Source organism: Rhamphochromis longiceps, linkage group LG17 (assembly GCF_057381845.1).
Source record: "Rhamphochromis longiceps isolate RC_006_pf linkage group LG17, R_longiceps_female_GT1.1, whole genome shotgun sequence".
Taxonomy (NCBI): domain Eukaryota; kingdom Metazoa; phylum Chordata; class Actinopteri; order Cichliformes; family Cichlidae; genus Rhamphochromis; species Rhamphochromis longiceps.
The window spans coordinates 27,298,856-27,324,093 of record NC_140573.1 but is presented as its reverse complement, the minus strand read 5'-3'; the positions used below and the strand labels follow the sequence as shown (position 1 = coordinate 27,324,093).

Genomic DNA, 25,238 nt, shown 5'->3' with positions numbered 1-25,238 from the left:
ATTTTATTTATATAGCGCCAAATCACAACAAAAGTCGCCTCAAGGCGCTTCATAGATACAGAGAAAAACCCAACAATCATATGACCCCCTATGAGCAAGCACTTTGGCGACAGTGGGAAGGAAAAACTCCCTTTTAACAGGAAGAAACCTCCGGCAGAACCAGGCTCAGGGAGGGGCGGCCATCTGCTGCGACCGGTTGGGGTGAGAGAAGGAAGACAGGATAAAAGACAAAAGACTTCTTGGACAAACTTCTTTCGACAGATGAGACAAAAGTGGAGATATTTATCCATAACAGACAGTGCATCAGCACAAACACCTCATACTGCCGGGCATGGTGGTGGAGGGGTAATGGTTTTGGCTTGCTTTTTAGCCACAGGACCTGGAAAACTTGCAGCCAATGAGTCAACGATGATCACCTCCGTATATTAAATTACTCTAAGTATTCTAGAGTTGAATGTGAGGCTTTCTGTCCCACATCTAAAGACTGGCTGAAAATGGGTCATGCAACAGGATCATGATCTCAAGCATACCAGAAAATCTATAAAAGAAAGACTGTAAAAGAAAAGAATCAAGGTGCTGTGATGGCTCATTCAAAATCCAGCCTTTTTTGAAATACTGTGGTGGGACCTAAAGAGAGCTGTGCAAGAATGAATGCCTGCAAGCATCAATGAACTGAAACAACACTGTAAAGATTGGGACAATTCCAGAGAGACTGCTAAAAGAAAACAAAGGCATTGCTGCTAAAGGTTTTTCTACAATATACTGAATCATTGGGTTTAGTAAGTTTTTCGTAGGACTGCATAGAGTTCTTTTTACATTACTATTGCAATGCTGTCTGGTTTGGTTTATCTAGTTCCTCAGGAAGTTTGATCAAGATCAAACAGCAATGTCTACAACCTGATTTCTCAAAAGAGCTGGATTATACTTTAGGGTTGTATTTCAAAGGCGTTGCATGGTTTTTCTTTTAGTCTAAAATTGATTTGAAGTTTCTTATTGGCTTGACATGTCAGATATACTTTTTAGATTTTTAAATAATACATCTCACAGATCCTCTGTAGCTGGCATCCAACTTACCAGCTCAATGCCTAGTCTCTGGGAATTTTGTTTTTATGGCCATTTCTTAAGAATACTTAGGACAGATCATTTTAGCTTGGCCTTTAATTTAGCTGACTCATCATTATGTTCTTTTTTTCCCTTTTTGAACTTCAGGTTCTATTTTCTTTTTTTAATAAAGAACTTTTTTCCTTCTAAATTTTATTATATCCACTTTTGTTTTACCATTTTCAAACCCGAAGCCACAGAGCTAAGCTGTGAAAGGTTGAATTGCTTCCTGGACTGGAAAACTTCAAGCACCTCATGGTTTTGTTAACGAGTGGAGAAACTCCCTGACAAATCGGTGCAGGACGCCACAGCACATATCTGTCGTAAGAAAGGGCTTAAGACTCTCAGCTAACGTGGGAAGACCTCGGTATCCCTCTTAGAAGTGCTTTAGCTGGTGGCTGGTAAGAGGAAAGCATGGACATATCTGTCTAGAATACCTCACCCACTATGAGCCCAACCCTTGTTTTGTAAAGCACATGTTCGTGGACATGGCATGTGAAAACAATTTAGTTCATTCATTAATTTTCATTTATAAAGCGTTATTTTACTCTTCTATTGTTGGACATTTTTTTTAACTCTTTCGACTGAAGTTTGTGTACACAACTTTTTTTAAATGAAAATAGCTGCCTGTTTTTACTCTTGGGTAGCAAAACCAAAAAAATGAAAGATGTTCAATTTCATGATAGATTTCAGTAGAGTTCAGTTCTAATATAATTTTCTTTTAGCTTATTTTGTTATGTATTTTACTATGTTATAACTGATACCATGACACATTAACTGGAGCCATATGGAAATAATAAATCACTCTCCTGATGAAATATACTAATATATACAACAAAAAAACTCTTCAGGTGGACTTTTGACCAAAACAGGTCACCATTGGTAGTACTGAATTTTGGGCAGAAAATAGAAATAAGATACGGCCACACTTTAGAGGACTAAATAGTAAAGTACACTTTTCAAACATTGTAAAATGTCCTTACTCTTTTTTCAAAAATTAACATTATCAACATCTTATCTTAAATCAAACTGGATGCAAAATGTCCCGGTGGTGCATCTTCATAACGTTAGCCCTTTTACCCTAGCAGCATTGGTCTGTGTTGCATTCCTGAATAACAGAACCTGAACAGCAGTTGAAATGCGACAGCAGCAGTCGTAAGTACTACCCTCTAAACCTCTGGAGATTCCTTTGAATGTGGTGCACTTCCAAAAGCCTCAGGTGTTCTCCAGTCTTGCCACTCACCCAGCAATAATGCAAGGCAGCCATTCTTTGCTCTTAATTACTCTGAGCCTCAGTACCAGATAATTCCAACCAGCTTTATTATCTGGCTCAGCCATTGTCATTTCCTCCATAAAACATTCAGATTTGGTATTCCTGTCTGCTCACATCTGACCTTGGCAGGGAGGCGTTATTGTAATTGCCCACAGGGCAAATTCCTCTATGACTGGAGATTGTAAGACACATTAGACTAAAAAGGTGGAATCTAGCTTTCCCTCTGACCTATAGCATATGCTTTTACACACAATTAGGGCCTATTCACAGAATGGCATTACCAAGAGAGCTCTGTGATGTGGACAAAAACAAAGAAAGAAGGTAGGAGTGAATTTAGATTGCTTTCTTTTTTTTTCTTTTTGCAGTGCAACTTTAGCAGCAGGGGGAACAGCTTCAGCTGGTGTCACAAGTTCTTGTAAATGGCGCCAACATGACAGGGCGCCTTAATATCTCACTGTGCTGCTGCAGATGTTTTTGAAGTAGCCCTGCGTGACTTTTTCTTCTTGTTGGCGAGGAGCACTAACAAGCAATTAGCCAACAGGAGGAGTGCTTGGTATTTCGTGGGACGAAAGCTGACCTTACAGTCTAAGAAAGCTCTTTGTTTTGCCTTTGAAGGTTTGGTCATAGGAAGGAAAATTCGCAGCAGACATAAATGCAGGTTAAAATCATTTAGGGACATGAGGCAGAGGAGCGATGCTCCTAGTGTTTGAAAGATGTAAAATGACCAAACAGAAGATACAGATGCACATAACCTTCATTATACCATTGGGAGTTTTGTAGATTTATACAGCAGATTATATAACAGTATGTGTGATCCATTAGAAGTAGCTGAGCATTAATTCATGCTAAGTGCGAGTCAATGAGCTGCTGGCGGTTGATTTCTATTTGAATAGGCAATAAAAGTCAAACTGTCTTCCTGGAGGAATTGCTGTCCTAATTACTGGCCTGCCTGAAGCTGATAAACAGGAATGATCATCAGTTGGAGACGCCATGTACTCAACGTCAATAATGAATCACAGTCATTTCTTCCCTGCCATTCTCTTGTTCTTACTACAGACAGATTATGCCATCTGTTAGCTTCTTGACCACTTTGGTGCAAGTTGAATGGTTAGTGGATAGACTGCCATGAAATTGGATAGGTATTCATGTCTAGGTAACCGTTAGAAGACATAATGATGTTTAGCATCGCTGTTTGTCATGATGTTGTGATAGTTTTGATAAAATTTGCTAATTGGTTTATTATAATGGAAAACAACAGCAGTTGTTATACCTGTGAACACTGATGTTGTAAGCATGTCTAGCTAGCATTAGCATGCACGACTATAAGCTTCATTTCAGTTTGCAATTCTAAAATATGATCATATATTTTCTTATTGGAGTTTTGAGAATGTTTTGTAACAACACTGCGACTAAAAATTTAGCTAGAAAACTCAAAATGTGGCTTTTGCTACAAATTTGCTTTTTTAGAATCAAATTCAATTTTTTTAAGGTAGGTATTTAAACTCAGAATGGCTCTTTATTGTAATTAAAACAACAAACCTAAAATACTTTAATGGGGTACTTTGAATTGCAATCAGTAATGACACAAAAAGCAATGAGCAGTCTTCTCTTTGAATATTCCTTATTGCATTTTGGATCTACAAACTATCAATAAACTGGGCTTTTTTTAGGAATGTAACTAACAGGTCTGTTCATTTTAAATCCCTAACAAAAATAGAAACTACATCCAGCATACATACACGCATAGATCTTATTTCACAATTAAATATAACTGTCTACAATGAAAAAAAATTTACTTCGAAAGCCAGACATATTGCATTCAGAGCTTTGAAAATCACTAATTTTAGAAAGCATTAGTTGAAATAGCTTAAAGGATTTGAAGTGTTACAATTCAGTGTCTATAGAAAAAAAATAGATTTCGTTTCCAGACAGTTTACAAATTGTCAGAAAGAGTATGAAACAATTACATTCTGTCTTCAAATTCCCTGTGAGAAAAAGACCATGTGTGAAATCAAAGCTGAATTAGAGCTGCCTCTGAGACAGATGACTTCACACGAGACGCAATACTGTGTACACACACAGCAGATGAACATGGCCGTGGCCCTGGATACTGTGGATCAAATCAAAAGGTAAACATTCTTCTCTCCACACTGGAAAAGAGGCTAGCGTAGTGGCTGGCACAGCAAGAAGGGAGCATCGTTTAACCAGGTCAATATTATTAAGTCCAGTCATAAAAGTAGTCTGTTAATGTTATTGCATCCGGTGTCACCTCTTGTTTTATTCCTGTGATTTGGCAAGTGAAGACTTGTTTATTGCCTGAGGTGTAACCTGGTTCTTCCTGTGTTTCTTTTAATGCCCGGAGGCTTTGCAAACTGTAGTTCCCCTTTATGTGGTCAGTCGGTTCAATTTATTGACTCTGTCAACACTGTCTTTTTAAACAAAAACGTGAGATGAAGCCCAGATAATGGTAGTAAATACCACAGAGTTTGATGACATTTGGCAGATGTTGACTTTTTTTCCTCTCAGAAAAGATTTCTGTTTTTGAGGTGCCTCCAGGGAAACTGGAGTATGGACACTTTCACTTTTATTCCAATATACACAAACACGGAAATTAGGGGCATGTGATATTTCCACAGGATAAACATGCTTGGTTTATTTAAAAGACAAAGCACAGGCTAAGATTATATGTACATTTATGAAGTGCAGTGTGACTGTCATCCGAGACCTGGATGGTTCACTTCCCCTCAGGCTTGGCTATAAGAAGTCAGTGGACGTTGTACTTTATCCAAAGCTTTGTACAGATTCGTGGTTTAGTTTGACATTCTCAAAGAGGATCCCTGAAGGTCTGTGTAACTTGTTCCAGGTGAACGATTTGACATTTGGAAGAAATGCCAGCGAGGAGGAAAGTGGGCACTTCTTGTGTTTCCCAAGCTCGTGCGTGCTTGTGTGTTGTGGAATTTTGGGGGGTTTCTTGTTTGCATTCATCAGTGGATGTATGGTGAAGTTCAGCACATTTTCCAACCAATTTTTAACCTCTCTGGCATATTATTCAGTGGGCTCACTATGTCAGAGTGAGAAGCCCATCTGAAATGCTGTTATTTGACTTGACAGGAACAGGACTGCTGACAGAGTCCAGAGACTACGCTGTGTCAGAGGAACACAAACAGACTGTAGGATAGATTCACTGTGTGAGGCACCCGTCGCCCCTATGTTCACACTCTCTGATGGCCCTTTTTGACAGCCCTCTCAAAAACAAACCAGTCATAGCAGAAAAAAAGAAATGCCTCATCATAAAACAACTTAGGGTCACACGAAATGGATTTCCCAAGTTGTTATCTTTCGTTGCCATCCACGCTAATTGTTTGGCTAGCATTGTTAATAATATTATACTATGCAAATTCCTACCTTTTTCTAAAAAGCAGTCATAGTTTTGACCTCTAGCGCTTTTTTTTTCTTAATTGGCTGCAGTGAAGTAGGTCATGTCAATAAACTTGCCACTCACCAATGGGTGTGGTTTGTTACATAACCGCAGTGAAGTGCAAAATTGAGCCACTGGATGTCTCTAAAAGCATGTTTTTTGGATGACTCATCCTGCATTAGTGGTTCATCCTTTAATTTGTCCAATCATCTGTGAGTCATCATTCATCACTAACATTATTAGCTTGGCCATATTAGGTAGTTGGGAAATGTTTGGGCTTGAAGATGTTATTGGAAATGCAGGTCAGTTAGGGTCCTTTACCTCCACAAATTTCTGTGGCTCTCCAAAGACCTCGTGCCAATTAAGTCTTTGTTTCTTTTTTCGTATTCAAATTCACGCATTTTGCAAAAGTTAAAGATGGTGTTAATGCATTCACTGTGTTAATCACACTGCACAGCTGAACAAATTGAAGGAGAGCATTGCTATGCAGGTACATCTCCGCAGCTGTCTCTACTTTGTCTGTCGATCAGGAGAGAAATACAAGAGACAAGGTCATCCCACTTCTCTACAATTTTACACAGTTTCCTTGTCCGATCAATACTCTCCAACATGGCTAAAAAAGAGAGGTCTCATTCCCCAGTCACCTAATAATTGAAAGCAGTTAGCATAGAAGATGGGACACGAGTAACAGCGGCGTCTGCTTCTTGTTTTTTCATTGAATAAAATCAAGCTTTGTAGTAAAAGCTCAAACTCAATGCTTGGAATGTTTTAGGTAAAAACCTTTTCCACTTCAGTTTGGGACATATTAACTTTTTTATTTTTATAAACAAGGGCAAAATACACAGAGTATCCAAATCCAATAAAGCATGCATTAATAGAAAAGTTTTAATGCAGGAACTTTCATGTTTTTCATTATCTTAGAGAATTTCTTTCAAGTAATTCAGTTGTAAAACCAACTTGTATCAGTAAAAGTTGATTGTTTTTAATAAGCTGAAAAATATGGGTTTTAAGTTTTTATTTGACTGGGAATGACGAAAGAAATGTCCCGGGTCTCTTTATCTCTGTACCTGTTAAACGTTTTCTTTTCTGTTCTTTCACATTTCTCATTTGATGTTCAGATTTTATTTGATCAAAAATGTTCCCAGTTTCCAGATCACTCTTAAAACTGCGAGCCTCAATACTCAGAAGTACTTTAAACTTTTTTTCCATACGTCTTTTTTTATGCAAGGCAGCTTTTCAGTCTTTTTTTATTTTGTGGGCCGACACATGTCTCCGGTGATTAGTGCTGACTGTCTGACTTTGCATTGGGGGACTGAGGACTTGTTGCGGTCTTCTAAAAACCTAATGAGATTAGTGGTTTATTGGTGGGGGAAGTACAGGAAAGGTCATCCACTTTGCTAAAAGCACAGATGGCCATAGCATTGATTTGAGGAAAGCACCATTCTCCAGGTGCCTAATTAGAATTATTAACATATAGTCAGTTTTAAATTAGATCTAGGTAATATTGAATCAGGTACAGTATGAATAAAAGGTCAAATAAGTGAGTTACAATAAAGGCCTAAGTGTCTTGATTCTTATCAACATAACAGAAAACATAGGTTGCTTTGGTGATATTTAACATAGCAAGCACATTGACGTCAAGAATGGGAGAACTACTGAGGATTCTTGTGATGGGTCATCCCCTCTGCTTTCATGCTTCCTGTAATGTCCCATTGTTGGCACTTGCATTCAAAGCTGGATATGCACGTTTATGCTTTGATTATTATCATCTACATAATAGATAACTGATCTGACCTTGACATTCTTTCTCAGCACAGCACCTCAGCAGTACTGTTTTATGTTTTCAAACAAACCTCCTTATTGGGAAATACATTTATTTTGGTAGATAAGTGAACACCAAACCTTGTATCAGAGCGATTCTATCTTTAAATTACACTTTTGTGAGAATGTGAGTGCGTGTTCTGCATAATTATGCCCTTAAACAACTTCTGTTCAGAAGTGCAAATGTTGATACTGAGTCTGACTCAATCTTCTTGTCCTTGAAACCACTTAACTTTGTATATTCTAATTCTCAACTGCAAAGACGCACTTTGCACGTGATAAAAACTGCTCACCTGACAAACATTGAAAGTGCTCAGCTTCCAAGGACAGTCCTGTTGTGGTCATACAGGGGTAATTTCAAATGTTTTTAGCCTCTCAGTTGGGGGCCTCTACTCACTGGAGAGCTGTGCCATAATATGAGTTAAATTAGGATAATAATTCCTACTCCCCAAAAGATTCATTATGGCAGCCATTCCTGGAATTATACCAGAAGGAACTAAATCCCTCGGAGTTAATTTCAAACTGTGGTGTCACTTTTCACAGTGATGCAACAGAGGAGTGCAGCTCGTCCAATTACCTGTTGGCTGGTGATTTATTTGGTCACTTCTTTTCTCCTTCCATCCTCATGCTAGCATCCATACCTCACACTCAGTCATTCCCCTCTCCCTACTTTATAATTCTGCTTATCCTATATCCCGGCTTCTCTCGTCTTTCCATCTCCCCTCTGCTCTCCGTGTTTGGCCTCTATATCTCCAGAGCAGTAATGGTGCGGTTCACCATGCCGGGACTCAATAATGAAGCTGTTGCCCCAGAAAAGCCATGTTAATGTTGACTCTGGGATCAGATTCTGCTCCAAGACACACAGCGGTGACAAATGAATGTGCCATATTGAGCCAACCAAGCTCAGTAAACAGCACATATAGATTTGGGGCTTTGACTGAGAACTGGGAGATGAGATATTTTGCCAAGAGATTATGGATATGAGAAAACAGAAATTCAAATTTATCACCAGGGGATATTTGAATGAGCTGTTAACATAACTTTAACTTGCAGTAAATAGCTGAAAACTTGTAGCTTTTTGGGGCATGTCCAACTGGAGTAGTACATTGTGTTAATAAATGGGAAAGTGGAACTGCAGCTCCCTTAAGTATTGGCTCATCCATCTGGTTGTCAGCAGCATTGACGAGCTGTCTGACTGCTCTGGCTTTGCTACTGTGACCTCCCTTGACCCCCTCGATCCGGTCTGACAGGCAGCGATGCGCTCTGTTAGTAGAAAGGTGTGTGCATCTGTCTGTCTTCTTCTGTGCTTAGCTGCATTTACATCTGAGGATTGGTGTGCCAGTGACCCCGGTTGATGTACATAGGCAGGCACAAGGAGTTTCCTATGTTTGCCATTCCCATGTTTCTCCTGTCAGACTCTGTCTGGAGCCTCCAGAGCAGCCATGCATGCCTTCCCTCCATCACCAACAATACTCTGTCTGTTATGCCTACCCATGTTCCTGTAGCCTGATGTATAATCCATTTAAGTACCTTCAAACTATATTAGGCCCATTTCAAATGTTTGTCCCCAGGGACATCCTAATGTAAAGCCCCACTGTGATGCTTTTAAGTAAAACTAAACCGGGTTTGGCTGCAAGATACAATACTATTTAGCCAAGCATAATATGTATTGCTGTTAAAGTCAGATTTTTGGATTTTATCCTGTCTACGGTGTATTTTTAAACCAGGGGTTTCTCAAACATCACTGAAATGAATGTTCAATTTGGTTGTAGAACTCGACAAGCAACAAGCAGAGTGACCTTAAGGTGGTTTAAGCAAGTGTGGTGAAGAAATGATAAATTTTGAATGTAAACTTTCTAATTTAGTGGCACATTAGCAGAGCAGCTTCAGTGTTTTGTGTCTACATGAGCACAGTAATGTGATGCTGAGTCAGAGCCCAGCACACAATCACTGCAGATTCACTTAAAACAGAGGTAAAAGGACTTTAGTTATAATAGAAAAGAAAAGAAAAAACGCTACACTGCCTGTGTAAAAATCTGAATTGATCAGTTTTGTCAGACTAACTCAGGGGTGACGGGAAAAAAATGCAGCTGCAACACTTGTTAGATAAATACAGCTTTGCAAGTAAGGAAAACAAATTGCCATTGCTGAGAAAACTGTTATTTCACAACAGCAGTTTCTAAGCGCACTCTACATGCAGCTTGCAAATGTACCCAAATGACAAAGAAAAAAAGATCCTCTCTCACAAATAAATTTAAAAAAAATGTGTCATTTATTTGTGTGACTGTGTGTGTGTGGGTGTATTAAGTCACACTTGGTGTGGGTAAGCACTTCTCCCAACTACTGATTGCTTGAATGTCAGGAATTTAGGGGTGAGAAATTTGGTGGTTGCTGTGCTACACACAATCCCATGTAAATTCTCACTCTGTGGGAAACACTGCAGTGGAAATTGCGCACAATGATAAAAAGAAATGCTCTCACCTCATACGGCTTTGTAAAAGCAGGCACGCTTCCATTAGATTATTTAGCAATGGCTGCAGTGATTTATTTGAGTTCTGCTCCTCGGGGCTCACCTTTGGCATCTTGTGTTTAATACCCTGAACGTGAGGTGTTTAGGGCACATAAACTGTACTGACCTGCATTACATGCTCCCATTGTAAACTGATGGACTTTTTGCATGCAAATCACCCACATTTGGCAGCACATGTAAATTAAAAGCCTGTTTTAAACAGTGGAGTAAAATTTAGAATCCAATCATGAAAAAAAATGGCAGTTTTGTAGTTTGCTGGTGACTATATGTACATTTCCTATTGTTTTATAAACTCAGACTGTATTTTTAATGTGTTTAATAAGCACTAGTATAGTACATTTAAATGCAAGTAGAACATTTAGTGATGTGCAGTCAGAGCAAATCAGAGCATTTCTAAATTGGCAATTTAAACACCCTGGAATCTAATAGTTTATAGGTATGGGGATAATTAGCTTATTTTTGGTCCTCATTTTCTGGTTTACCAGACCCAGTGTCTGCCCACAAAATGACACTGGGTCTGGTAAACCAGAAAATGATAATAACAACACCAAGTATCCATCTTGGAAAAGGAGGAGTTACTTTCAGTTAGTTTTTTTGTTTGTAGCAGTTGCAGGGCAATGGAACTTGAAACCCAGATATGAGACGCTGCTCGTTCTGCAGCACCCACAGCTAGGAAAGCTGCATCCGTCATGCAAAGATCATCCCCACCCTGTCTCTTTGAAGTAATGGCTTGGATCTGTGGAGGCAACATGGTTTCATCCAAACAATTTTTCCCTACAGAGAAACACAAGTATGAAAAGGTTGTGCTGCCACGGAGCTACTTATTGAAAAATGCATCAAACTCACTGTGCATGAAGGATGTGAAATGCTACGAGACCAGGTGTAACACGGCTAACTCGATCAATTTTCAATCAGGCCATGCTCCTCAGTCATTCATAATTCTTTTTAGCATGTAAGTGACTTTTGAATCTTTCCACACTGGGGGTGTGCTTAACTCATACACCCTTTACAAAGAATGTCAACAAGTGCAGCGGTAGTTAATTAAAGGAGGCAACGTGTCATGCGTATAACGCTGATTTTCCCTGTGAAAAATAAAGTTAATTCATTTTGAATTTAATCTCCAATATGTGTTCAAATCAGGGTGTCAGTTCCACTGATATTTGACCGACTCAATTACATTTCTAAAAAACTCCAGAGATTTATAGTGTCCTTTAACCTGACCATATGAATAATTTATTACTTTCAAGCAAAACCCAAGGAACTCTTATTAGTACAAAACTCTCATGTAGATCTGTGTTTAGTCTTCAGTTTTTAAGAAAAAAGCTGGTTTTTAAGGTGAAAGCTGTCAGTTTGTTTAGTATGGAGAACATGACAGAGAATTTATCATGGCTTCTTATTTGAAAGGTTTTCTGTCTCTCAACATGGCAGCTGATTAAGTTTTCTCTTTCTGGGCTGTCATTGGCACTTTGCCCATTCTGGGGCCAAAAAACACCTGTCCAGGCTGTCACTTACTAAAGTTATGACATCATAAGGCCCCTCCATTGTTTTGAAGGCACATCAGTTTTATGGGCTCCGGTGCCCAGCGGATGATTTGTGAGTGCTATTATCCCCTGAAATCGCTCTGGAAAATGGTTCCAGTGTGAAGATAGGAATTGGTGACAGACGGAGTGGGGGTGGGCGGAGGGGCTTGCTTAGTAGTATAGAAGTAGTCAAGTGGTTGTGTTTGTATCCAGTAAAAGCAAGATCTTGTTCCCTTTTTTTAATAGAGAAAAACTCTACCAACACATTATTTGGGTTAAAAATAGCCTTCTTAAAAAAATAAATGTCATCCAGTAATTAGTAACAAACGATTGGCTGAGAAGTTGAGGAGGAAATGGAAGAAGAGAGACAGGGTGAGTAAGCAAAAGGGGAGGGGGGTGAGTGACCAATAACCTAGTTACAAAATCAGCATGCAAGCATTTCATCTTTTTCTTCACATAGAAGCGGTGCAAACAGGTTTGCCCGCCATCCAGCTGACAGGGGAAGTTTTCATTTCCAAGCTTGACTAATTCATTATAAAGCCATCTGAGTGCCAGAACTCTCTGTTGTTATAACTTGAATCTTAGAAATATAAACTGCTGAGTATTTAAAATATTAATTTCAAACTCCCCCACCTTGGAGGTATGCAAAATGTATCTCTTGAGAAATTCACTTCACTGACCATTTACAACGAGCGGTTCAATTTGTCTGAAGCTTCCTCCGTCCTAGCAACAAAATAAGGAGATCGCTGATAAGAAATGCTCATTAATCAGGTCTGTGCAGCAATTGAAGCTGTGCGCCATCTATTTCCCTTTCAAGAGTTTGCTCTTCTTTTCAAAACTCAAAGTCGTGCGAGAACAAAAAAAAAAAAAAAAAGCGAATCTGTTTGGAGGAAAGCATTGCCACAAGCTTTCATAGAACCAGCTGCCTGCACACAATACGTGGTCAAATGTTAAGGTTATCAGCGGAGTCCAGAAGTGAAGGAGCCCCTTCACCACTCTGCTTTCCACACCTGCACTGAGGATTTCAGTTCACTGGCAAAGCCCTCTATGACAGCGCAAAGCCATTCTGCTGGATGGAGATAAAACGTAATATTAAAGAAAGTTAAATAATCAATTCCAAAGAAATCCCTGAGTATTAATCTAGAGCAGACCGCAGGATGGTACCTCCCGGGGGATTGCAAGATGATTTGCAGAGGGATTTAGGAGATGATTCACAGCCTATGAAAAAGTTATATACTAATATTTTCTAAAATACAAACATTTTATCAAGTTTTGATTCATTCTTAAATTTGCACGATGATATGTTCAATTTCTCTCTGCAAAAAGAGGAATTGTTCTTCTCTACAGTGACCCTATTGTCACACTGAGGCACATACTTAAGGCAATATTATCAAAACGTGTAGACTACATTCAAGATAATGTAAAGCTGAACTGTCTGTCATTTTGTCTTTCAGTAAGTTGGATGTGTCACACCTTTCCATTCACTAGAAGAAAATTCAGTATTTTCTGCACAGCTTAACATTGCACTCACAGATGTGCTCAATTTAGTATAGTTCTTCTGACCAGAGGATTATACTGGGTTCACTGGATGGGAAATAAAATTGCACATCATTACACCACTAACGATGTGCAATTCATTTGCAGATATACACTTAATATAGTGAAAAATTCTAGTTCTGTTATTCTCTTATCTGTTGTTGGCTGAAACTTTAGCGCATTAAATGCATTGACACAGTTTGCACCTTATAGTAAAGTTGCATGTGGGGCACGGATTTGCATGAATCAGTGGGATCAACTACATCTGCCAGAAGTTATATGTTAGTTACACTGTACACTAATGAGCATTGTGCAGTAATAATAATAATATGATTTTATGCTACATTTAACGAACCACCAATCTCACTAGGAAGTATTTTGGTCTTCCAAGATTCTTTTTCAACTTCATCTACTTTATCTTTAAATTTGAACTCATTTCTGTATTTTTTTGTTTTTGCACTCTGAGGTCCTTCCCTCTCCTCTCTTGCCCTAATGCTGTGGGTGTACATGTACCTACATGTAGAAATAATTTAGGAGCACTTTATGGCTCACAATGAATTACTGTGATCTTGCGTTTCACAGGTTACCACTTGAGTAAGATGTCACATGCCTTTTGTCCATGTCCTTCATTCCACGCCGTTCCCCATGAAAGCGGCTCCATGGGGAATAGTGAATTGTGCTGGTAAGGATGGTTAGGGAGGAGTATAGCACAAATGCTGATACCTAGTAATAAGCAGCCTGGAGCCAGCCTCAAGTGACCCTCAAGAAGAGCATTTGTTTTAAACCACATGCGGGGTGGTTGTTATTCAGTTGATGTTACAGTCCCATTCAATCAAACCGAGTGAAGAATCATATTTTTAGTATGCAAGTATGCATGGCATAAATGCTGGCGGAGAACAACATCAATACTACTTCAGAGTGTGAGAGGTAGGTTATTGGCATTCCCATGTGTTTCTGTTTAGCTTTCACTATAGCCTCGGTTTTGCTCTGTGAGAGATAGTGACCCTTGATGATTCACTGTGTATTAGCAAAAGTTCTATCAGCTGTCATTGAATGCTGATTTGGAAAAGCACGAAAAAAATATCTGCAACACCTAATATAAATGTATGATAAGGGATTTAAAGGCTTGATTTGAAAAGCTGCTGATACCACATGAAGGTAATACTTCTTTAAAATTGTTACTCGTAATCCACCAAAAGGATTATGGTCTTGAAGAGTAGTATAAATGTATCTTTCAGCTTTCTTAAACCAGCAAAAGGATGAAAAAGGACGTCAAATATTTTAAAAAAGCAATGGAATATTTAATCCACATGCACAAGCCATTAACATAATTTCGCAAGATAGCAAATAATTTCTGTCTGCTATATCTGCTTAAACTCGGATTTTTAAAAAAATATTCCCAGATTCTGGACTTCTTTAAAGGGAATATATAATCTAAATGACCCTGCACACGAACATGCACGCCTTTGATCCTGCATCATGTGCTGCAGTCAAATATCTCAGGTGTAGGGATACACGATTAAAACCCCAGTGACACTGTATACAGGGTTTATTCAGTTACCTTGCAGATTATTTTTAAATAAAAGCAAAGTGAAGTTTCGTCTTCTCTCTTTGGATGTGATCTCCACCTCCTGTTTATTCAAATCTTATTCTCTCTGTAGTTGGATAACTCTTGCTCCGGTCCCTATGAAAGCTCACCCTGAACTTTTAAGTCCAAATCTTTTTCATCCTTTTGTAAAATTCTGAGCCTGACCAAGGAAGTGGATTCAACTGAAAAGAAGATGAATAAAGGCACAGTTTTCAATTGCAAGGATTTGTAAAAGCTGATAGAATGGATTTCTGTTTATTGCAAACCTTTAGGATTTTTTTTAAATCAAAGGAGCAAAGACTAATTTAGATTTAGATCATTTATGTTGAGTAAATGAAGTTGAATAAACCTAAATATTTAATGTTTCTGTTTTTTAACTGTCATCTTAAATCTCTGTACAATAGTGTTTAAACCATAGGCGGTGTTCACAAACTAATCTCAGGCAGACTTTTCCATCTGCAGATTTTGATCTAATCTTTCCCTTTTGCTCGCAGCCTCAGAGCTAAAACGAGCAAATTGTTGTTATTTGCTACACTTGCTCTTTCTTTTCACTCAGTGAAAACCTAACACAGTGAAAAGTACTTTTTTTGTTTTTGTTTTTTGTTTTTTTAACTCAGACAAGAAGGATAGCACTTGGAAGGAAAGAGAAATCCAACCTCTTATTGGGAGGTTATTGGCAGCAACATCAAAGACTCGTCTCTGTCTGGTCTTTTTAAAATCAGCAGCAGTTCCAAGTGCAGGTAGCTCTTAAACTCCTTAATAGAATATCAGTACCTGCACATGCAGTCGATCATCATTACAATATGAAAAACACTACAATTTGTGCTAAGAATGCATAGAAATGTGATTATTTCTACCAGTTGTCTGAGGTATTTTTTCACCCTTCAGTTAATGTCAGTTTTAAAGTGCCGTGAAAATGTAGTGACACGCTTTTGTCTTGACTTTGAATCACCGTGACAGTTAGATGGAGTTTCTGAGTGGACTCAAAGTGACAAGTTTGTCCAATGATGTGGCGCTCAATGTTTTGATGTCTCAAAATGTGATGGTACCAGTTCAGCCTTTAAGCACAAACCTCAATTCCTATCGGGTTCCAGTGAAGAGTAGTGCAAACACCAAGTGATGGAGACGACACAGTCAGAGATCTAGAGAACCAGAATTTCTTAAGGTTAAACAACACTGGGCAACATGACCAAAGAGATAGCATCAGCAAGAGCTGCAGGTATTACCTTGTAAAGTAGCTAGGAAAGCAAAAAAATATGGATCTAAACTCCAAGAAAAAAGACAAGCTGGAATACCCGATTTGCAACAGTAGAAACCTGTGAAGGCTCCTTGCTTATTTAAGAATTACGACAAAATTTGTACTGTGCAGGACTATACAGTTAACAATTAAACATCAAAACATATGTTTTAACCTCTACAATTTCATTGTATTTTCTGTTACTTATTTGCTACCATATACACAAGTGTCACTACGTCTGCAAAACAGACTGGTGGTTGCACTGGCCCACACATTTAGCTTGTGTAATCATGAGGCAGAGGCATTAAGTGGAAGAGAAAATGGAAATTCAGGTAAAGATGTTATCTTTGCTAGGACAGTTTCTCCTAGACGCACTCAAGCTTGTTTTGACAACAGTTAGGTTTTGAATATGTTCTGATACCTCTGAAATATCGCTCCCATGGAAAAAAAATGGCTTCTTGTCTCACACTGATCCTATTCTGAGCTCTTAAAATGTTCCAGATTGTTTCTCCCACACCTTCATGAAAGAATTCTTTTTTTCCCCTTAAATGTTCTTCCTGTACTTGTGTCAGTGTGCTAAAGTTTATATCATAATTTGTTGAATAGTTTTTATTACTTGGATGTCAGACTAGTTGGGGATGATGCAGAAAGCAGAAGTGAAAGCTGCACATGTATATATATTTTGTGGGTTAAAGGATGCGGTGCCTATTAAGACACCAGCATAGTCATGTATTTATATTTATGTATTTATTCTTTTTATTTTATTTTTGATAGAAACTTTGTTACATCGTAGGAAACACTTCACAATACAGCAATTGACTTGTAATAAACTCCATATTTTACAGTATATCAAACATTTTTGGTCATTTTTTCATGGCTTTACTGGCTTCAGCTAGACAAAAGTGGTTAAATCCCAAGCTCTTCTTGTTCACGTTTCCTTAGGCAAGACACAAGTTACCCAGCAGTGCTCTGTTTCCATAGATTCCATATAAAAATGGAAAAATCCTTGAAGCCCAAAAGTAGTGCTTTAAATCTGAAAAAGGACCTGCACATGTATTGAAGTCTATTGGGGGGCAGTAAAAACATGTCCTGATCAGTTTGTGATTGTTAGTTTCAAGTCTCATTGACCACAACATGACTGTTTGTAAATTGTGGTCCCCACTGAAGACAAAAAAGAAGGATAAAGCAGTGTGTGCTTTACACCTGCCCTGTTGTGTGACTAAGAAGTCACAACGAGTATAAAAGTCAGTTTCTTAGTCAGATCCACCTCTCACTCTTCACACTGGTCTGAAAACACCAAGATGGTAACAATGAAAAACACTTAGTCCGTCATAAACTGATGGGTGATAACAAGATAGAGTGTCACGACGAGTGTGATCATGCGTCTTGAACGCATCACAATTTTTAATAATTCGTTTCTACAACAGTCCCTCATACTTTCAAACCAAATTTAACCTGAGCACATCCTTAATAAAATCCTCTTCATTTCGCTTGCTTCTCCAGTTCTTGAGTTAATTTAATCTTATATCCATTTTAGTTATTACTTCATATTTGAGCTGAGACAAAACATATCTTTAATACGTCTCTATAGACAAAGAACACATTATCGTCATGAGCAGTAGCACAATATTAAGTAAAGTTGCAGTTCTTGACTAAATGCTTGATTAAATTAACTACAGATCACATATATAACTGGGTGATTGGCACACATTACGCCAAAGCAAGACAGGCACTGATTCCAAAATCCCACGTGCAAGTAATGGAAATGAAAAAGAAAAAAAAAAGATCCTTCAGTGGTTTATCTAATTAGTGCCGTTAGCTCCGAGTTGCACTGTCGAGACATATTATAGAGGGAGAGCACACGGCAAGGCAAACGGCAGTGCAAACAGCTAAGCAAACTCCACGGTCTAATACCGTATCCTTCTGCCCCGAGGTTAAACAGATCCACTAATCTTTCTCCTTGTTTGGTCTGGGCTTTGCACTCATCCAGGCAGCACCCACAGCAATTGACGGCAGCACAGTCAATGCTCCACTGTCTTTCAAGCTGAATGATTTGGCTCAACATGTAGGTGCAAAAACATCCACCTACTGATAATATGATTGATGTCTGCATTAGTCAGGATACAGTAAGATCCTTGTTACTCCGATTTCTTAATCAACCAGAGGAAAACATTCACCAGATGGGCATGCCTATCGATCTATAATGTATGCTGGAAGCATATGACTCTCTATTCTAAAGATGAAAAAGCACTGGGAGACTGATGCATTGGCGTGTAAACAAGCTGACAGGCAGCTTTTCAGACAGTTACATAATAAAGACTTTTTATCCAGACACATCGCCCCCCAACTGGGATGTTAGCTGAGAGCAGATAATGAAGAGCCAGAGTAGATGTCCACTGAGATCTATGACCGCGCTTAGACTTATAGAAGCTGCCGCTCATTCCTCTCTAACATAATACTGATGTTGCAGGAAAGCAAGAGCCCACACTTGAAGGAGGACCCTGGCAGTTTCAGTCAAGGGACACCAAGTACTAGGAAACTGCATTATAGACCTTCCCTTCTGAGTATTTAAAAATGGAAACACTGGGAGGCTTGTTTTATTGCTTATGCTTTCGATGAGATCTCTCCAAAGCACTTCCGACAGTTCGTAGCAGTGTGAACATGTTTTTGTTAGAAAATGCCCTCTTAAGGTGAGTCTTGTGGAGATGCAGATGTCACTGGACATAAAACAGCAATTTCAGGATGGGGTATTCTGAGGTGATGCTGTGATAAGTGAAAATGTGATAAGAAGGGTTTAATCTCTGTGGATATAAAATGTAGCTTGGTATCCACCTGTCCTCATTTCATTTAATGTGCATGCATTTCCTTCTATGTGCATTTCTCTATGTCGGCACATTCTATTATTTTTTGTGACCTGTAGTGAGCTATATTCTTACTAATGCACAACCAGGTCTGTGGTCAACCCTAATCATGGTCAGATCTCTTCCTTGTGATGGTTGCTGTGTTAAAAGATAGAAAACTGTCTAAGTCACAGCCATAATAAGATGTGGCTGAGGTCTGACTGCTGAGAAAAAAAAGGTGCTTGAATGCTTCCTTTCTTATCTCCCTTAGCAGAGAGTACACAGGACTATCCATAAGAAAAGGAAAGGTGATAATGCCACCTCACAATCCAGAGCAGTGCAACATCTGACGGTTCACAAACACAAACGATCAACTCGACCTGTCAAAGGATGCAGATCTTCAAATTACTGATGTGTTTCCATCTCCTGGTATAACTTGCTAAGATGCTTATACAACTGAGCTTTTAATAATATCTTTACTTTACAGGTTAACTGTGAGCTTTAAGCTTTTTATGAAGTTGTTACTTTTGTCAGACAGCTCTAGAAGTTTTCTATATCTGTATAAAGACTGCTATATCAAAATGATCAAAGTAAAGTTGAGATTATTTTGCGTGTCTACTCTGCATTAGTTAGGTCCTCATTTTAAGCCTTCCTTTATTGCCAGCCTTTAGGATTATCATTAATTAGTTTGACTTCAGTCACAGATACTAAAAGTCTTAATGAATGCAAAAGTTTAATTACATCATCTCTTCACCGAGAAGACACAATATGAGTGGCAAGAATGAAAGCAAACACTCTTATTTCGCCGTTACATTTGGTAACTTCCCTTTTTTTGTCTATTTTAACATGTGGCAAAGCATCTAAGATGTGCTTTTTGTAGTCCATCTTCAAAACATGGTTTGTACTACATTTCAAATCCCCATCAACATCTGCCATTATATAATTAAATCCTTAAAATCTTTCCTTGACCTCATGAAGTTTTATACTGAGGGGAAAAAAAAAAAAAAAAAAATGTCATCCATACATCTCCATCCAATTCAGGGTCATGGGGGCTGGAGTCCAAGCTGACATGAGGTGAGATGCATTCAAATTCACACCTATGGCCAACTGAGAATCATTAGTTGTACCCTGAGAGAACATGTAGCCTGAGAGAACACAGAAAAGGCCAACAGGTTGAGACCCAGACCCACCTTGCTGTTGAGGTAACAGTAATTACCACTATACTATCAGCTGCCCAGGAAACCACAACCCACAAACACAAAGAACTTTGAAGTGACTCTACTATACTACTCTCTTAGTCTCAGTGTCGTATTTTTTTATTTTATTCATCACATGTTTCTTATTATTACAATTTTTTGCTTTTCGTGATGCTTAGAAAACCGCATGTACAGAATATTCAGTCGGCATATCCTGAGTGCCATGCCTGTCTTTTACCATGTCAGGACCCAACCTAGCAGTGACCATGGATACCACAGTTTGCCCTGCACCACTGCAACAGTCCATCACTGTAATCTATATGGTAATACTGTAAACAGTTTAGCCTGCACCTACTGTATTAATTGAATAAAATAAAATAATAAAATAAAATAATTAAAAACAGCTTCTCTATATGAAATAATGAAATAATGAGAATCACTGCAATTAAAAAAAATAATAGCATGAAAAAAACCTAACAATACTACATTCAAGTTTCCAAGTTTGCAAAGAAAGCTACATTTGTTATTTCTTAATTGTCTGACTAATTTCTAAATTAGGTCGCTGACTGATCTGTACAAAAAAATCAGTGCTTGTACCTAAAGGTGTTTAATTTTCAAATGGTTTGATTTATTAAACCAGCAATACAACACTCAAGATATTCAGTTCAGTGCCTCATAAAACAAAGAAAAGACAAAGCTCAACTGGGATTAGAGGAATTAGGCACATTGTGTTTCAAAATTACTTTATTAATATAATTATTAAAATAATTACTTAGAAAGAAAGAAACAAAATAGACTGGGTAACATCTAATTCACATTCAGAGATGGAAAGGAAATGTTTGTTTGGGTTTTTTTTTCCAGGAGTTTGTGTTCTTGAGCATTTCTTAAGAACATAAACTCCTGGGATAGATATATATATATATATATATATATATATATATATATATATATATATATAAATTTTTTTTAGATATTTTCTTTTAGGTTTTAAAGGTTAAAGTGCAACAGATTAATGCTGTTATGTTTGGATCCCCAAGAGGTTTGTCAGTCTCAAAGAAAACGGCATCTGCTGCCTGTCACATGCTATTCTACTGACAACTGCTGGCAGCAACACACAAAGAAAGCTAGTGTAAATAATGAACGATGTAAAAATAACAATGTGCTTCAGTAAGTTAATGCTGTGGATATAAAATGCTGCATGAAGAAAAATGGCAAAACTGAGGCAAGCTTCTGTAAGTAGCACTTGGTAGTTGCAGACCCATCTCACTACTGCCAAGGCACTGACACCAAATGAACATCTAATGCATATCTGGCAATAAAATCCTTTCACAATTCCCAAAGGATCCGCTGCAGGTGTCACAGTTGCAGGAAATGACACCCTTGCACAGTCCTGTACAGACTGTAATTGGCCAGGTACTTATGCAATGGGTGGTTTTGATGTGATTGACTGGTGCATTTCAAGAATAGACACCACCATCTGAAATCTTTTGTTGCGTAATCAGATGTAAATGTGATTAGTAGACAGCCTTGCCTTCTTGCCTTACATAAAGACTAAAATTAGATCATCCACACAATGACACAAATAAAATTACGTTTGAAGCTTCCAACCATAAAATGTAGAGTTTGCGATATTCGTGCAGCTACCCGAACATACTCGCTAACCAGACAACAACATTTTTTCCTACATCTTTGCAGGGCTTAGACAAGTGTCAGGATGTTACAGTCCACCCAGTGTAGAAGCAAGTCAGGAAGTGTGCTCTTCACCAAATGTTTAGTTCTCCTCAGTGATGACAGTCTGCTAGACAGGTTGGTCACTCTATTAAATCAGAGTTCCTCCTCCCCAGAGGCTGAAGTAGTTCTTGGGAGATTAAGGTGATAGAGTGTGGGTAAAGACAGCTGCCTGGGTCATATGCCAGGGGAGAACCTAGACTGCATTTTTATAACCTTGATGGCCCTTTTTACTGACATATACACTAAGCCCACAACTTGCAGCAGAAAAGAACTTAGGTCATGCCAGACTATCGTGAGCCAGTCTCAGCTATGCATGTTCAGCCTTACAGAGCATTTATTCAGAATTCTCAGATTTGTTGATGAAGGATTAAAATGGCCGCTGGCCAGGAAGATTGCAATCCCCGTCCAAAGCTGCCTATTAGATATTTAAAACCCTTCTCATCTGACAATTTTGTGAATAATTTCCATCATGTTATAATGCAGCAGAATTGCTAGGAGCCTTCAAATCATTTTCCTACATGATTAGAGAACACTGAAGTGCACTTAAGTTTATGCAATGTCTGATCAGACTAAAGGCTTTTCCTATTAGCATAATAAATGAATTAGAGCACCAGAGACAAGAATCGCTAGGCAGTTTTTCACCACAGGGAAATAATTTGGCCAATGTATTGTCTAACTGTTTGAGACAACAGTGGTGTGTCACCCAGCCTCAGCATGTTTCACCCTCCAGCGTTCCAGAAATCTTTCCATCCAACGAAAAGCCCCGCTGGTGCCCGGATTCTGCTGAACGTGGGGGTCCTATGATTTCTCTGCCATCTTCTGTTTTGTGATTAGTCAAAACATGACTGACACGGCGCGGACAGTAATGCGTCTCTGCGGCGACGTTCCATAAACACAAGTTGTTATCATGACGCTACATCTTTTCAGCAACACAGACTTAGTGTATTAAACACTGTGGCCTCAGGGCTCAGGGTTTATCCTATTATCACCTGCTCGTGTCTTCCCCTCCCCTTGTGTCTTAAACTAAGGTTATTGCTCATCCACAGTTCAAAAGAAGGTATTTTCTTTATCTATTTTTTACATGCTTGCCCTTCATATACTAAAGACACAAGCAGCAGCTGTTATTTCCATGAAGTTAGAGAGATTTTGAAACTGCCTGGGTTCCTGTGAAGAGTTCTGTGTAAAATTTACACACATGACATGTGCCTGTTAGTGTCCATATGGGTGAGAGTGCTTCAGCACTCTGAGATAATGGTCTCAGAGGGCTGTGGCTGAGGGTGCGAACATATAATTAACTCAGGCCACAGTCATTTACATCAGAAGCAGTCAGAACCATCGTCATTTTCTTTGGTTCTCATGCTGGATGTATACATTATGGATAATGAGGATTATAGGTCTCCTGGGACTGAGTACTGTATAATTTACAAAGTGGTCTATGACACTTTTCTGCCCTTGAAACAGCACCACTGTCTTAGGACAGAGACTCGAAGAAGTGCTGGGTTGTGAGCTAAAGCTTGTTTAAGTCCTAGCAGAAACTTTAGTTTGATTTTTGGATTCATAGTTACAATTAACCAGCTGTACATTACGCCATCACCAGCCTCCACTCCAAAACAATGACAAAATGAAGACAAAGAAATGCCTGCATCAGTCCCATCCCCAAATGTGTGTGCATGTGTTCAGATGAGAGGTAGTGTCCTGCCAAGAAGCAAGCAGAGTGCTTGATTGCACAGACGGGACATTCTCATTAGAATGGCTATTTTAGAAAAGACGGGTGCAGCAATATGATGATTGTGCTCCTGAAAGCATTAAGTCCACTGAAATCGCTGCATTTTTTAGGCACGACTTATCTCCAAGATTCCTTGTGAACATTCACAGGAAAAAATGCACTGCAACACTATATTCGCCCATAATAAAGACCATATCAGAATAGTTGTTGATTTCTGTAGTTCACTTCTTCCTTTGTTAATATTTTTTAACGTTTGCTTATTTTTTTTATTTATTTGTGCTATTAAAATGATAAAATGGTCTTTACAATTATAAACAGGGAGTGACAGTAATTTATTGAAAATAGAGGTTTAATATGATTTAAAAAGAAATGTCAGAAATGGAACTGAGGATGGATTTAGGAATTTATGTGAAGATACTGTACATGCACTTTCACTTTATTTAGGTTTTGTGTTCTATAATAGCTTGAGTTGGGAGGCCTTCTATTGCTCATTCTGTGTCATCTTTCTTTTTGTGCAGTGGCCATGGCTATTAACCATCAAGCTGGAGCCTGATCAACCAAGCTTCTCTGGTGCTACACTAAATGGACACTCAGAATATGTCAACCGAGCACGAGAAAGCCCAACGGACTGCTTAACACTTGCTGTAAGTACGGATGCGCTCTGACTCTGCAGTGATAGAAAGTTCACTTATTAGTCAGACCAAGTCAAACCCCACGAGAGATTAACTCATCCTAAGTTCTGATTTTCAAAACGAATCATTTCCAAATTATGACCTATTGTAGTGAAATATCTCTCCCGCTCTCTAAACTCATGCCTGTTTTTTTTAATAACCTACATTTTTGTGCGCTGAATTTCTGAGCTAGCTTAATGCACAGACTACCCTTGAAGCATTATTAAAGTGTATATGTGACATTTTTCCTTACTTTCCAAGAGTACTACCAGAGTTACATATGAGCACTTGAGCTAAAGAGGAGAGCTCACCCTGTCTGTGTACAGACCCTCAAAATTCAGAGAATCACAGGTAAGTTTTCAATAATGGTTCCACGTACTAAACTGACACTGTTTTTGGTAGTATTTATGAATTTAAAAGCAGTCCAGTTGAGCTAAAGTTTTTTTTTGTTTGTTTTTTAAGATACTAGCTCTATATTCTACCATTTATATATATATCTGTAATCTAATTAAGGTTTAAACCTGATCAGTTCACTTTTTTGGTTTTATGACATTTGACTTTACTGGTTTTGTTTAGTTTCGTGCTCTTATCAGCTTCATTTCCAGCAGCAAATGATATTTTTTTAGAAATAACATGATAAATCACACATTAACACTGAACAGCTGACAGAAATGTTTAGCAATGGTTAATATAAAGTTCCCTCGAGAGTTTGAAAGAACACTGCTGATTTGTTCATTGTTTGCTCTGTAAACATCTGTTTACTTATAACAACATAAGGCATTACTATGTCTTTTTTGTGTTGTTCCCTTGCCTTTTCAGATAAGTGACTGTTACTTAACGCAGATTCACATGAAGAGCTTTGACACCTCTGGTCGTGTTAAGACTGCTGCTTCATCGCTTCAGCCAGTTTATTTGTTTTACAGCTGCTAAACCGCAAACTTTCAGCTTTGTTGACTTCTCGCAATGCAGTTCACACCTGCTTTTCCTGTGATCAGAGGCCGTAGCTATGGCTTCATCAGTGACACTCATTTAATGCCCTGTGTTTGAAGA

The 25,238-nt window shown here is 38.5% G+C and overlaps 1 protein-coding gene across 1 annotated transcript in view; it reads left to right on the top strand.

The window, feature by feature from the left end:
- chrm2a (cholinergic receptor, muscarinic 2a) overlaps positions 1-25,238 on the top strand; it is a 91,051-nt gene that overhangs the window by 5,051 nt on the left and 60,762 nt on the right. Inside the window, exon 2 of the mRNA XM_085386146.1 lies at positions 24,036-24,161. The gene's annotated coding sequence lies outside the window, so the exon portion shown is untranslated. The remainder of the gene's footprint in view (positions 1-24,035; positions 24,162-25,238) is intronic.